Source organism: Lactuca saligna, chromosome 4 (assembly GCF_052625555.1).
Source record: "Lactuca saligna cultivar CGN05327 chromosome 4, ASM5262555v1, whole genome shotgun sequence".
NCBI lineage: Eukaryota > Viridiplantae > Streptophyta > Magnoliopsida > Asterales > Asteraceae > Lactuca > Lactuca saligna.
In genome coordinates, this window is record NC_136420.1 from 88,186,975 (window position 1) to 88,204,097 (window position 17,123).

The 17,123-nt window shown below is 33.6% G+C and overlaps 1 long non-coding RNA gene across 1 annotated transcript; it reads left to right on the plus strand.

The window, feature by feature from the left end:
- The first annotated feature begins 12,085 nt into the window (after positions 1–12,085).
- On the plus strand, positions 12,086–15,948 carry LOC145038672 (uncharacterized). Its single transcript, XR_013679491.1, has 3 exons — positions 12,086–12,341; positions 13,354–13,714; positions 15,849–15,948. It is a non-coding gene; the product is annotated as an uncharacterized LOC145038672 (long non-coding RNA).
- The last annotated feature ends 1,175 nt before the right edge of the window (positions 15,949–17,123 follow it).

Consider the following 17,123-nt stretch of genomic DNA (forward strand, 5'->3'; position numbering starts at 1 on the left):
GCCCCGGGTATTGATCATGTTAGTGGAAGGCAGTGCATGGACCCGAGAGTTCTTGTGAGCAGATTCAGAGTGTGTGTGATGCATGGAATAGCAGTTACTCTACGAGGGAATAGTGTAGAGTGGGGTGTGAGATATTGGATTAGTGTCTAAGGCTGTAACTATATTTGGTAAGTACTTGACCCGGTTGTGCATGGTCCTTTTAGGTTGCCTTCACCATAGCAACTTGACAGGATGATTTGTAAAGAGAGAAGAGATATTATGTTAATATATTATGAGAATAAGATATTAAAGGGATAATAATATTATTTGATTGATATAAGTCATATATTAATTAAGAATTAATTTGGTGACTTAAAGAGATTAATTGAATAAAGGGGCATAAACTATCAAATGTGTGATAGTTATGTTTTGGGCTATGAATCCTTATGGATATAAGGGTGGACGATTTTTTGGGTTTGGATATCTTAAAATCGTCCAATCCTAATATCTAGGAGGATCTTTGGATTTCTTAGGGTAAAGTTATTCAATTAGGGTTAAGGGTGAAACCCTAATAGCTCATAGTATAAATAGATCCCTTGGGTGAGGGAACTCGACATTCATGCTAGGCAAGAAACCCTAGGGCCGATTTCTCACCCTTCCCACTCTCTCTCAAGATCATTATCTTGGTAGTTGGTGTTTGTAAGCCATTAGAGGAGTGATAATTGTGACTCTAAGCTCTAAGAACAAGAAGTTTCAAGCAAGCAACTTAAGGTATTCTTCTAGATCTGTTTTATATGATATGATTCAATTGTTTACACTAGATCTAGAATTTAATCCTTGGATACATTGCATGTTCAATTAGAGAAACCTAGATCCAAGCATTAGGGTTTGCATGTACACATAGGAAAGTTATTATAGCTAAAACCCATCAATGGTATCAGAGCTTTCATTGATTTCTATTGAATTGATGCATTGGTTGACTGCTTGTTGCTTGAAAAAATCGATTTTTGTGATTTTGTTCAATGAAATCGACGAGTTCCATTGTGGACTCGGTGAGTAGCTCCAACTCAGCGAGTCCATAGTGGAACTCGGCGAGTTCGAGCGTCAGTTGGAGGTAGTTTCGGGATTTCTTGCTGTTTTACTTGAGGATACTTGCCTTAACTGTTTTGGGTCATTAAAATCCTATTTTAATCATATATATGAGTATATTCTTGACCAAACAAAAGATAATTACCAATTAGTTGAATAATAATTTCCTTATATGGTAATAATTGATTATTTGAATTGAATTGGTGAATTATCTTGCAAGTAATATTGAATAAAATCAATTTGAGATAATCTAATTAGTTGACTTGTATTATTTGCTATTTGATCCTTATGTTTTGAAAAAGTTTAAAACCTGTACTCAAGTTTTTGAAATTTAAGTTTTGTGATTAAAAGTTAATTTTAATAATTTAAATTTCAAACCCTAGAATTTTACAAGTTTAAAATTCAACCCTATACTATTATATTATTACAAGATTAATATATATATATATATATATATATATATATATATATATATATATATATATATATAAAATTTAAAATGCTAGTCTTATCGTTAGTAGGCCTCATTCACGAAGTCAGTCTATAAGGTGGGTATAAGGTTGCTACCTATAAAATGGCGCTTAACGGGTGTACACTCACACCCACCGCTTGCTTGACTGGTGGAGGGTCGTTAGCCGAACGGGTAGGATAGGCCAATCCTCTCTTCATTAATAAGTATAATGAATCTATGTAAAGTAACTTAACGTGTTTCATAAAATTCTCAATCTTAGTTACTTTAGGAAAGTGAATTAATGAAATCGCATGAAATTACACTTTGCACCCTTGTTAAGATGTTAGTGGAGCGTGTGTGGTTAACTAGCACATTAATTAGTTCTAAACAAAGGTGGCAAAGGGTGATTCATTGTTTGTCATAGTTCGATGGAGCGTGTGTGGTATACCGGTACATGAAATAGGTGACTGTAACAATGAAGGCACCATGTAGATTTGCATGGTTATTCACACCCTCTTTGTGATCCTTGGTAACCCAGTCACAAAATAGAGGGTCGTATCGAGATTTAAACATGCCATTGAAAGGTTCAATGAATCTCAAAGAAATCTGGGAATTCTCAATACATTTAAAACTTAAGCTTATGTTTTTCATGGTGAAGAATTAGTGAATCGTCATTCACTTACCTCCAAATTATTTGCATATTGGATTACGGCATCCCTTTTCTAATGTGTAAATAATGTTGTTGGGTCCTAGCCCTAATTTTTATTTTGGGTGTTAATTAGGGACTTAACTCTAATCAAACTTTGTATCCTTTCTATTTGTAGATGTCTAACGCAAACAACGTTGATGCTAGCTCATTCACTCTAATGAGCCTTTGTCAAAAAGTGACTTTTGATGGATCAAACTTTAGTGAATGGATAAGATACACTCGCACGATCACGCGTTACAAGGATAAAGAGCATGTTCTTGATGAGAAGCTCGAGAAGATCAATCCTGAAACTGCTACTCCCGAAGAAATGGCTGTCTTTGAGACCCATGAACGTGATGCAACGAAAGTCCATTGCATCATGATAGCCACGATGAGCTCCGAATTCCAAAAGTCCTATGAGGACATGTATCTATGAGATGTATCTAGACTTGATGGACAGATACCACCAAATCACGAGGCAAGAGCGATATGAAATCATAACGAATATGATCACTGCTAAAATGGGAAGTGGAGAGTCTCTAACCATGCACTTGCAAAAGATGCAAAGATATGTTGATCGTCTTCGCAAGTTGAATGTCAACTTGGGGAAGATTTGGCTATCCACATTGTTCTTCACTCCTTTCCCTCATGCTACAACCAATTTAGGATGACCTACAACATGAACAAGGAAGAGGTCACCATAAGAAAACTCCATGGGCTCCTAAGGACTTCTGAGAGCAACCTCAAGGACAAGTCTATTGCACCAACTCCCAATCCACCCGCTGCTCTTGTTTTGTCTATTAGGCAGGGAAGGGGCAAGAAGAGGAAGGCTTCTTCAAAGAACCACCGCAAAGGAAAGTCCCAAGATGGTTCCTCTTCTAGTGGGACCAAGATTGATCCTGCAAAGCCCAACCCAAACCCAAAGGAGGCAGAGTGCCACCATTGCCACAAAATAGGGCATTGGAAGAGAAGCTGCCCAGAATATCTGCAAGCCATCAAGGATGGGAAGATCAAACCATCTTTCGCAGGAATTTACACAATTAAATCTAATGATTCATCTCATGCTATTTCTTGGGTTCTCGATACAGGATGTGGTTATCACATATGTTCTAATTTGCAGGGACTAGGATGAAATAGGGATTTAGAGCTTGGAAGAATAAATCTAATCATAGGAAATAGAAGATCGTCGCTTGTCACAAAGATTGGAGTGTATTCTTTAGTGCTTAGTGATGGATTGTATTTAGATTTAAATAATTGTTGCTACACGCCAGAAATGGCAAGAAACATCATTTCTTTTCATGGTTTATTTAGACAAGGATTTAGGTATTCGTTTAAAAATGAGAATGGTTCGATTTATGCTTATCTAAATAGTGTTTTATATTTTGAAGCAATGCCTTGTAATGGAATTTATGAAACTATTATGGTTGTAGATAACCTAGGAAATGATGTGTTCTGTATGGATTCTTACAATAGTATGGATAAGGCATCCTTGTGGAATTGTCGTCTTGGACATGTCAACAAGAAACGCATAGCCCAACTCCAAAAGGATGGAGTGTTGGAGTCATTCGACCTTAGGGAAGATGATACGTGTGAATCTTGTTTACTTGGAAAGATGACCAAGTCACCCTTCACTGACACTTGTGAGAGGGGTGAGGGTTTATTGGATCTCATACACACTGATGTGTGTTGGCCCTTTAGATCCACCACAAAGGATGAGAATCGCTTCTACGTGACTTTCACCGATGATTATAGTAGATATGGGTATATTTACTTAATCAAGCATAAGTCAGAAACATTTGAAAAGTTCAAAGAGTTCAAACATGAAGTGGAGAATCAATTGGGCAGGAAAATCAAGATGCTTCGATCCGATCGAGGAGGAGAGTACCTAAGTCTTGAATTCCACGACTATCTCAAGGAATGCGGAATAGTTTCGCAATTGATGCCACCTAGGATACCGCAGTTGAATGGTGTGGCAGAAAGGTGTAATCGAACCCTGTTAGACATGGTTCTTTCTATGATGAGTCGTGCTTCACTACCTATCTCATTCTGGGGGTATTCCTTAGAGACTATCACCCATATCCTTAACCGAGTACCTACAAAGAAGGTTGCCAAAACACCTCACGAGATGTGGACAGGGAAAGCTCCCTCATTGGCACATATCAAGGTTTGGGGCTGTGAAGTTTTCATAAGATGAGAAACTCACGACAAGCTCGAACCTCGTAGTGAGCAATGTATTTTCATCGGCTACCCGCAGAATTCCTTTGGATATCTCTTCTATAGACCGAGTGACAATGTTGTCTTCGTCGCAAGGAGAGGAGTTTTCCGAGAGCGAGAAATCATAATCCAAGGGGACAGTGAGAAGCAAATCGATCTTGAAGAGGTTCAAGAGTCAAGCGATGAAGGAACGTCTAACGCTGGCGCTCAACCCGAGGAGGAAACTCCAGTTGAACTGATTGACAAGTCCTTACCTCTTAGACGTTCCGAAAGAGTTAGAGTTCAACCCTAGTTTTATGGTTTTCATATTACTGACGAATGGGACACGTATATTAGTGATGGTACACTAATAAACCTAGATGAACCTAATAGCTATAAGGAAGCCATGGTAGGCCCAGAGTCTGCAAAATGGAAAGAGGCGATGGAAAGCGAGATTCAGTCCATGCATGACAACCAATTTGGAATTTGGTTGACAATGTGCCTAGACGTAAGACGGTTAGGTACAAATGGATCTTCAAGAAGAAGACCAAAGTGGATGGGAATGGTCACATATATAAGGCACGATTGGTGGCAAAGGGATTTACTCAAACTCCCGGAGTTGACTATGATGAGACCTTTTCACCAGTTGCTAAGATAAAGCCTATTAGGGTAATGCTAGCCATTGTTGCATTTCATGATTATGAGATATGGCATATGGATGTCAAGACCGCTTTCCTTAATGGGAAGTTGGCTGAGGATGTTTACATGGCTCAGCCAGAAGGTTTTGTCGATCCGAAGCATCCCAATAGAGTGTGAAAGCTTGAGAAGTCTATTTATGGACTTAAGCAACCATCTCGCAGATGGAATCTTTGGTTCGTTAAGAAAGTCAAAGAGTTTGGATTTGTACGAAGTGAAGATGAATCACGTGTATATGTCAAGGCCAGTGGGAGTATAGTTAGCTTCCTTGTTTTGTATGTCGATGACATACTGCTCATAGGAAATGACATCCCGACTCTGTAGGAGGTTAAGTCCTGGCTTGGGAAGTGCTTCGCTATGAAGGACATCGGAGAGCCTTCTTATATTTTGGGAATAAGGATAGTAAGAGAATGAAGTAAGAGACTAATAGGACTTAGTCAAAATACTAACTTGGATAAGGTACTAAAACGTTTTAGTATGGAAAACTCAAAGAAGGGAGAACTACCGATACAAAATAATGCCAAATTGAGTAAGACTCAAAGACCGAGTGCAGAATACGTGATAGATGAGATGAGCCGAGTACCCTACGCTTCCGCAGTTGGCTCAATCATGTACACTATGACTTGTACTCGCCCTGATGTGGCCTTTGCTTTGAGCATGGTTAGTAGATATCAAGGGAACCCTGGCAAAGCTCATTGGATTGCAGTCAAGAATATACTTAAGTACCTTCGGAGGACCAATGATGTAACACCCCCCTCTGGCACGTATCACAATATTGTCCGCTTTGGGCCACTCGGCACGAGGACTTCCCAGGGGGTCACCCATCCCGGTACTACTCCCGCCCGAGCACGCTTAACTGCAGAGTTCTTATGGGATCTGCTGCCCTCACGGCTTTAAAACGCGTTGTGTTAAGGAAGGTATCCACATCCCTTATAAGTAGATGTTTCGTTCTCCTTCCAAGCTGATGTAGGATCAGGTGCAACCCACCTTCACCCCCCATTATAGGGTTCGACGTCCCCGTCGAACACATTGACCCGTGCCCTGGCTCCGATACCATTTGTAACATCCCCCTCCGGCACGTATCACAATATTGTCCGCTTTAGGCCACTCGGCACGAAGACTTCCCAGGGGTTCACCCATCCCGGTACTACTCCCGCCCGAGCACGCTTAACTACAGAGTTCTTATGGGATCTGTTGCCCTCACGGCTTTAAAACGCGTTGTGATAGAGAAGGTATCCACACCCCTTATAACGAATGCTTAGTTCTCCTTCCCAGCCGATGTGGGATCAGATCTAACCCACTTTCACCCCCCATTATAGGGTTCGACGTCCCCGTCGAACACATCGACCCGTGCCCTAGCTCTGATACCATTTGTAACACCCCCCTCTGGCACGTATCACAATATTGTCCGCTTTGGGCCACTCGGCACGAGGACTTCCCAGGGGGTCACCCATCCCGGTACTACTCCCGCCCGAGCACGCTTAACTGCAGAGTACTTATGGGATCTGCTGCCCTCACGGCTTTAAAACGCGTTGTGTTAAGGAAGGTATCCACACCCCTTATAAGTAGATATTTCGTTCTCCTTCCAAGCCGATGTAGGATCAGGTGCAACCCACCTTCACCCCCCATTATAGGGTTCGACGTCCCCGTCGAACACATCGACCCGTGCCCTGGCTCTGATACCATTTGTAACACCCCCCTCTGGCACGTATCACAATATTGTCCGCTTTGGGCCACTCGGCACGAGGACTTCCCAGGGGGTCACCCATCCCGGTACTACTCCCGCCCGAGCACGCTTAACTGCAGAGTTTTTTTCCATGTCGAAGGAATAAATGAATGATAAACATGTTACACAAATATATACACATATTTACACACATAACCACAAATATATATACATATACACAAACACATTACACAAATGTATACACCAATATACACACAAATTTGCACACATATACACAAATATATATATATACACATGTACACAAATACTCACAAATATACACACATATACATAAAATAAAATCTATCATTTAATAACAAAGTAATATCAACAACAATAAAAAAAGCCAAAAACCAAACAAAATCATAGATAGACTACTATAATTTAATTATATATGAACCTATCTTTGAAAAATAAATGACTATGTTTGTGTTCAACATCAGTAATGACAACAAAATAACATGCAGACATATGCATGTTTTTAAGATGAATATTATATGTAGAGTTGTAGAGAGAGAATGATAAAGAGGAAGGAAACAAGGAAGGCAACTGTGTTGATGCTGGAAGCTCACATGATCTCACAAATCTTTGTCAACCGAATAAGGTTCTTGAAAAGGTACAAGAATTTAGATTAAGGTTCAACCTTTCACAACAAGGACATAAATAAAAAACAATATCAATAAAGGCAACTTACAGAGAATATATAATTAGGCTTCTTGTGGGTGCAAATTTAGGTATAGTGACATTAAAAGAAGTAGGAAAGAGGTTGAAATTGGATGTGGGTACTTTTGATATCAAGTATCTTGATGATCATCATGAATAGTTTCTTAGTTCATGATTTGTCGACTAATCATAACATTCAATCACAAAACATTTAAAGAAGCATTTTGAAGGCAAAGGAAAGAATAAAGGAAAGAACATTACATGTTGATGTTGTTGTTGCTGATCATGTTTTCTCCTGTTGTTGCTTTTGATCACGAATGAACATGTTGTTGCTTCATAGATGGGAGGTTATCGAGGGGAAGGGATGAAATCAGAAGATGTGTCACAACGTTAATAGGGCAACGTGGTTTTGTTTATTTTTTATCGGTCTATCAAATAGAAAGCAAGGACCGAGTCCACATATTGGACCGAGTCCCTACATCTATAATCCCTATCAAACATGCCAATTGCTTTCTTATGGACCTAGTACCTCTTTGGACCCAGTTAGACACTATATCAAACGACCCTTAAGGCACATGCTAATTTAACAGAAATTAAAAATGGGGGATTTTGTTGTTTATTAAAACTAAATTAGACATAATTTATAAAAGGAAACTATTAAAATAATTGAGTAAAATTTAGAAGGTAAAAATAATTTCAGTTTCGTAGTGACTCTCCAAATCATGCAAATAACTTTCAACACGATTATTGAATTGTGTACAAGTTAAACTAGTACTAAAAATTATTAATAAGCTCTAATAATTTTCTTTTACTAAAATTTTTAACCAAAACAAGTTCTTTGAATTAAACCTTACATTTTACTGAATTAACCAAATAAGCTCTTAATTAATTAACAAAAGTAGCATTAGACATAGTGTAAAATTCCTAGTAAAGTTCAATACTTCTCACAAGCTCGGAAGCGTAAAGACTTGTTTGATCAGTTTATATTAGAGTTAACCCTAACATAACCAATCTAATATTTGTTACTTTTACTGATTAATAAAGACAATTACGGTTCTAGACAACCAGATAACCGGAGTGATTAACAATTAAATTGGCCAAAGGTAACTAAATCAAAATCAAACATTCAGTGTTTTTTAATCGACAAACTAATTAACCTACTCCTAAATAACCACCTATATCTCCACTGAGACTTGAACCCATGACCTCTCATATGAGAGGGTCACTCCTTACCACTAGACAATTAGCCCTTTGGTAAACGTTCAGTTAAACATAAAACTGATCAAACTAAACAGTAAACACAATCAAAAGTCGTCCCTAATGATTACTTGCACGAAAAGTCAATTTGTTTGCGAAACTGAAATCTAGGATTTTTAGTCTGGCATGGCTAAAAATGAAATACAAAAGATGAAATTAAGTTCTAGATGCCTAATCTTACTAAACAGATGGTACAGGTCGAATCGTAATCTTCAAATCTTCGTTTCCAGTTGAAATCCTCAGAAAATTGTCTCTTTGCACCTTGGAATCACCAAGGAAAAATATGTTTAACATGTTAATTCGATAGAATGATGGGAGAAAATTCGATCAAATTTTTTGGCTTTTTACGCGAAACGTTATTTTTTCTTTATTAAATCAACTTTCAAGTGTTCCTTAGTATCCTCTATGAGCTTCAAGTTCTAATTTGACTCCAATGCTCCATCAAAGGTATCCTCAAGGTGTCATATTCTCAATCCATGTTAATTTGCCTTAAAAATCATAACAAAAATGAGTAGTATGTGTGTTATATGAAAATAATGATAAATACACAATTCATAATAAAACAAGGTAATAGCATTTTATATGAAGATACTGACAAAAACATGCTAAAAGATGCATATAAAATGCATTTAACAATGAAGAGTCGCCATCTAAACGGAAGAATTAAAATACACTATAATTTAATTGATGGTATCATTGTCAATAGTCAATACACTGTAAACTTTGGAAGAAAAGTATGCAACAATTTGTATTTGTCATTGCATTGGAAGATTTTGCCCTCAATCATTGTTGATTCAAGAAAAGTGCTTAATGTAAAAAGAAATATCATTTACCATGAATTGCTATATTTGGTAGTTGTGTTGCTTTCAGCAACTGCCATTATTAGTTGTTGTTGCAGTGTCAAATCCTTCGAATTATATATGTGGATTCTTTCAAAAGTACAATGTTATTGCCTCGGTGTCTTTTCTCTTATCTAATATTTTGTGATCTAAATTATTGGTTTCTACATCACAGTTTCTTTAGCCTGTATGTCGGTGTTGTTTTGTTTTTCCTCTTTGTTATATTTTGCGTTTTGTTTTTGGTCTAGCTTCCCACTGCCTTTTTCTTTATTTAATCTATCTTCCATTTAAAAAAGAACTTAAGGAAAACATATTTATCCCATGACAGCATGACCCCTCTTTTTAATCAATCATTCTATGATATTTTGTTAAAAAAATCATTTTGGTTCTCAAAGCTTAAATACTATAATCTAATATATGATAACACTTTCAAAATTATGTTCAAAGGTTACATTGTCAAATACTACCATTAAAATGCCATAAACATCTATCTCATATATAATGTTGCAAATGCATTCCACATGTTGTCCATGTTAAGGGTTCTCTAAACCAGAGTTTTGGTTGAATTGGTGTCCTGTCCTATAATTATTGTGTGATGTTAGCAATATTGAAAATGAATAATTGATAGAAAGATGAAATTTCTATTCTGTCTGCTTCGATTTGTTAAGCTTCTGTAACATGTTATTATTGTATCATTCATAATCAGATTTACTTTTTTTTGTAATTTTCTTAATTACTGACGTGCGGAAGTATATCTTATAATTAAAACTAAATGTTATAATTAAATTAAGATTAAGATTGAAAAAATTATTAGTATATCTTGAGTGATTGGAGGATAAACCATTTTTCCTTTATTGGTTCCAATTAAGATATGTTTATTACATTTTTTATTTTTTATATATATTCTTATTACATGACCAGTTCAAGGTCGTACTTTTCAAGTAAATTTAACTGATAGTTTTTTGTTTATTTTTTTAAATGGAGAGAACTTCATTAACGAGGGTTTTCGAGCCAACTTTCGTAAACCAACTAATCTTCCGTTGAGTCACTGCATGTGAACCTCCATGACCACAAGGGCTCATTAGTGTCAGGATTTGATTATGGGTCAATAGATTATCCACTATATTTTTCACATGTCTTACCAAGTCACCACAACACAAGTCGTTAAATTTAATGGAAAGTTATGTCGGTTTTAAAATGGTTAATGGAATGTCTTTCTGTTAACATGAAATCTCTGATAAAGACCTAATATTCTGGGTCAGTTTACAATTTAATGTCAACTTTTATTTTTTGAACAGAAAAATCTCGATTATTTTATATTTTTCCCAAATTAATAAAAAAAATACTTTTTTTCAATAGAAAAGAGCAGTTGTCATTAGGGCTGTAAACGAACCAAACGAACACGAACAAGGTCTTGTTCATGTTCGTTCCTTTAAGTTAGCCGAACAACAAACGAACACGAACGGATAAACGAACGTGATTTTCTTGTTCATGTTCGTTCGTTTAACAAATTACTTTGTTCATGTTCGTTCATTTATGTTCGTGAACATGCTAAACGAATATAAACGAACAAACATAAACAAACAAAGATAAAAAAAACACACACACACACACAATTGAACATATATGAACATAAACGAACATATAACATAGCAGTATAATAAAAAAATAATTGAATATAGATGAATATAAATAAACTTAAACGAACGAACATAAACGAACGTTCACGAACATAAATGAACGATCGAGACCATTGTTCATGTTCGTTAATTTAACTAAACAACCGATAATTTTTATTCATGTTCGTTCATTTATTAAATAAACGAACATAAACGAACTTCCCGCCGAACATTTCACGAACGGTTCGTCGAACGTTCAGTTCGTTTACAGCCTTAGTTGTCATATAAAACTAAATAATCAGAATTTTTTTTTTCAAAAAACAAATGTTGAGATTAAAACGAAAACTTACCAGTATCTTAAGACTTTATCGAAGATTTCCCTTTTTAGATTAATAGTAAATCCAAATATATAAAAGGGATTATTCACCCATATCATTTCTAATAATTAACATGACATTTGTTTTAAATTAAGTACAAACTTGTTTTTTTAGGTTACAAAAAATTCATCTCAACTTTTTACAAAATGAAATCCAATATTCTATTCATATTAAAAAAATCAATATTAACCAATATATATATATATATATATATATATATATATATATATATATATATATATATATATATATATATATATATATATATATATATATATAGGAATGATCATTTGAGAACTCATACTTTCCCAAGAACCCGAGAACTAAAAGTCATTCGTTAGATAAAAAAAAAGATGGTCAAGATGCTTTGTGGCATTTTTGTAAATAAATGAGGAAGTAAGCGAACGGGGGTACCGAAACAAAATGGAATTGGGGGTATTTCTGGGATATAGATATTGACCACGTTTATAGAATGTTAATCCAGATCCCTCGTTCCGATTTTTGATGATGATACCTTCTGGTGGATGATTTCTCTGTAAACCCTTACATGATTGTCATGGAGTTCATGAATCTCCCCTAGAAATCACATCACTGCCATCACCTCCTATAAAACCTACACCATCGCCATCATCTCCTATAAATTGACGATCTCTTCTCCTTCCACCCTACATGGGTCTACTAGTTTTTCAGTCAAAGATCTTCCACATCAGCCTCCTTCCCTCTCTGTCGACCATCAACAATTCATCATTAATCACACGGCGAAGGTAATTTTCTTGTGATCATTGAAATTTATAGTTTTTGTTTGGTTCCTAAGATCCAAAAATGATAGCTAGGACATATATAAGGTTTCAATGTTTTGAATTCTCTACCTTGCTTTCTGCATATATCACGTTTCAATCGATCGATTTCGTTCCATGGATCAACTGATCTAATCCGTGCATGAGTCTCCTTCATCTCCTCGAATGGAAACATTCTCCACTGAAGATGCTTTATTGTGAATCGATTTGACCGCCACTATTGATACACTTGCTCTCTCCTATTTCTGAATCATGTATTATCTATAAACTTAAGAGTTTCTCATCTAATCACAAAAACGAATCCATTATTAAAACATGGCCATTGAATAGTTCTTCAACATTGTCACTTTTATGTCTTAGTAATTTTCTCATATCAATTAACATCAACACCTCTATCAAGTATCAGAGAAATATCCATTATAGGTACTTAACATCTCATAGCATATTTCAATGATTTATCTTAGTTGCATTTTCATTCTCATTTTCAGTGCATAAAACACAAAGATCTTTACTTGTGGATGTCCAAATGCCTTAATGGTTCATTTGTAAAGTTTTTAGTGAATACAGGTAATTGATTAAAATTACTTGTGATTTGATTATGTTGAATCTTTATATATGATAATAAAACAACATATAAGTTAATTTTCTTAATGTTTTATTATAGTTCATACAATGGAAGAGCTAAATTCATTGAAAACCATCTCAAAAGGCGCCACGCCTCTTCTAACATTTTCATCAAATTTTGATAAAGACCCTCATTGGAAACTTTGAAAGAAATGATCACACAAGCATGTATTTTACTCATTTTCTTCCTTTTAAACAAATACTTATTTTATTATTTTAGTGTTTATTTACATGTTTATACATCAACAGATATTTAGAATTCCTATTGATCACACAATTATTTACTTATTTATCCCTCAATGATAATGGTCAACTATTGAAAACATACTTATTTTTCTAACTACTTGCCTTGCAGCATAATTGCATTATTCTGGCAGTTTCTCCTGCCAACCAAGATTGATCTAATGGAGAAGGGTACTAATGCAGTTGATGTGATTTGTGTCTTGAAATTATAATTCTTGATTTTGTTTATTTATAATGAAGGTAATGTAATGTAATTATGAGTTGTACTACAATAGATGTTGGAAGGGAAATCTTATAGGCTGAAGTTTCCATGGATTGGTGTTGTGAATTAGTCTCAAGATGATATTAACAAAAGCATTGACATGATTGTTTCTCGGATGAAGGAACGGGAATACTTCAATGCTACTCCTCCCGAATACAAACATCTTGCTTGTAAAATGAGCTCTGAGTATCTAGGGAAAGTGCTTTCCAAGGTATAACATCTTAACTTTTTTAGCTAAATTTTGGTTTGTGGATTCCTGTCGGAATTGGGAGTGTTTTGTCGCCAAATGGATGGAAGTGACTGAATTTCATCCTTCCTTTTTTTTTTTTATTGAAAGACCAAAATACCTCAATTATTAATTGAAACAAATCAATAAATTTTCTGAGGACTTATCCTCTTTCCCCCAAAAAAATAAATGAATAAAAGTTTAATTATAAATAAAAACTATTTTACATTGTTCAATTCCATTTTATGTTTTGCTAACCAAATTCTTGAAAGATTACGATTCCTTTCTATTTCACCTCCTTTGACATATTCCATTCCTATGAGTGTATGTGTAAGCAATTGAGTTTCATTTTTTTATTCATTAAAAAACCAAAACGTCCCTATTATATATATTAAAAAAATGAAATTAAAATAATTAATTTCAAATAAAAATTAGAAAATTGTTCGAAGTTTTTTTTCTTGATTTCCATTACATTTTTTGGTAACTAAATGCATGACAAATTCTTATTACTTGAGATTTCATTCTTTGCAAAAACCTTTTTGCTTTTATATTTTTTTCTAGAGGTGTAAAGCGTGAAGTTAATTAAGTTTTTGGTGATGAATTGTTTCGGCATCTGGAAACAGTGATTAAGTCCCGAATTCCATGCCTTCAATTTCTCATTAACAAAACAATCATTGAACTTGAAACAGAATTGAGTCGTCTTTGAAAGCTCATTGCTACTAATGTAGGAGTATACCATTGAATATAAAATGATATATTCATGTATGAATATACCATTAAATATTACGTATAAACGATATATTCATGTGAATACTAAATGATATATCTATGTGAACGTATAACGATATATTCACAATATAACAACTTTTAAACATTTGAATTACATGTGATTCACATGTAAATGACTAGTAATCACATATGAATTACATGTGATTCACATGTAAATCACATGCAATTTACATATGAATCGCATGTAAATCACATATGAATTACAAGTGATTCACATGTAATTTGCGTATGAATCACATGTAAATCACAAAATTACATATGAATTACATGTGATTGACATGTAATTTGCATATGAATCATATGTAAATTACAAAATCACATATGAGTTACATGTGATTCACATATAAATCATTAGTAAATCACATATGAATTACATGTGATTCACATGTAATTTGCATATGAATCACTTGCAAGGTTGTAAAAATCGCTTGACGGTAGTTCGACGGTCGACTGGTGTTAAGGGATTAATAGGTCTAGGCGGGGATAAATCGAGGATTAATCGGGGACCATAGATTATTAATAAAATATTAAAATTAATTAAATATTAATATATATTAAGAAAAACAAGTTCTTCAAAATTAGAAAATAAGAAAAATTGTAATTTGGAAATTTGGAAATACGAATATATGAACATTTTGGTATAATATTTGAAAATTTGAAAATTTTAGAGTAAAAAAAGGAAGTTGGTTTTTTGAATTTTTTTTTTAATATTTTTTGACCTTTTTTTTTTTGACTTTTTTCGATTTTTTTGACTTTTGTTGACCGACTAATCCCTCCAAGGCCGATTAATCCCGCAAAACCCGATTAATCCTAAATTTCCGATTAATGCCCTAATCCTCGACCGTTGGAGAACGCCAAACGATTAATCGCCGATTAATCCCGATTTCTGCAACCATGATTACATGTGATTCACATGTAATTTGCATATGAATCACACACAAAATCACATATGAATTACATGTGATTCACATGTAATTTGCATATAAATCACATGTAATTCACAAGTGAATCACATTCGGATTACGTGTGATTCACATGTAAATCACGCGTGAATCGCATGTGATTCACATGTAAATCACAAACGAATCACGCATGAATTTCATGGTGAATTACATATGAATTATGTCTATGTGCACAAAAGTATTTTGTGTAAGTGTTATTCGTTATTTATTTTTTAAAACTTTTTTGTGAATTTTACATTTAAATCTTAAAAGATACAATTACATCTAAATATCACATTATATAATCACATGTGAATCTTACATGATATATACATATGAATTTTGTGAGTGTTATTGCATTAATCATTTTTTTTTTAATTTTCTTGTAGATTTGAAAGAATTTGTGAAAAATATTGAAGGTATGAAAAGTAATAAACTGAAGTAAATATGTAAATCTTGACACGAAAACACTTTGAAATTTTGTAGTATTTTTTTTATATTTTATTTTGCATCGAATAAAATACTTTTACTTCTGTGTTTATGGATTATTAGATAAAAATGAGTTTTTTATGATTTACTTACGAATATTATAACATAAGAATTATGCGTATATACACTTGAAAAAAATATGCATCTATTGTATCTCAAACGTAAATTTGTTTATAAGAAAATTGCAGTTTTTTTTAAATATTATAGTTTTTTTTTTTTAAATTACCGATTTTTACAAATATATATATATATTGGGGTGAGATCGGTTGAAAACTCATAGTTTCCCGAGAACGAGAACTAAAAGTAGAGCGTTAGATCAAAACTAATTCATTAAGGGTATTGAAAACATTAGTATCAAAACTAATTCATTTATGTTTAATTCTTTGTGTTATTGAAAACATTAGTAAAAAATTTTAAAAAGTAACATAATAACTCAAATTTCGGATTTTTCTAAAATTAGTTTTCGATTTTTTTAAAAAAATCAAGAATTTTTTATTTTAAGGAAACATGAATTTATTTAAAAAATGAAAAAAAAAAACTTTTAAAAAATAAAAAACACAGCCTTTTTTTCAAAAAGCAACTGCATTAATAAAAAAATTGCAATTTTTTCAAAAAAAAAAGTTGCATCGAATAAAATACTTTTACTTCTGTGTTTATGGATTATTAGATAAAAATGAGTTTTTTATGATTACTTACGAATATTATAGCATAAGAAATATGCGTATATACACTTGAAAAAATATGCATATAATGTATCTCAAACGTTAATTTGTTTATAAGAAAATTGCAGTTTTTTTAAATATTATAGTTTTTTTTAAATTACTGATTTTTACAAATTACTGTTTAAAAAAAAATTGCAGTATATATATATATATATATATATATATATATATATATATATATATATATATATATATATACATATATATATATATATATATATATGGGGTGAGATTGGTTGGGAACTCATAGTTTTCCGAAAACTAAAAGTAGAGCGTTAGATCAAAACTAATTCATTAAGGGTATGATCGTAATCATACCGATCTCATTTATGTTTAATTCTTTGTGTTATTGAAAACATTAGTAAAAATTTTAAAAAGTAACATAATAACTCAAATTTCGGATTTTTCTAAAATTAGTTTTCGATTTTTAAAAAAAATCAAGAATTTTTCATT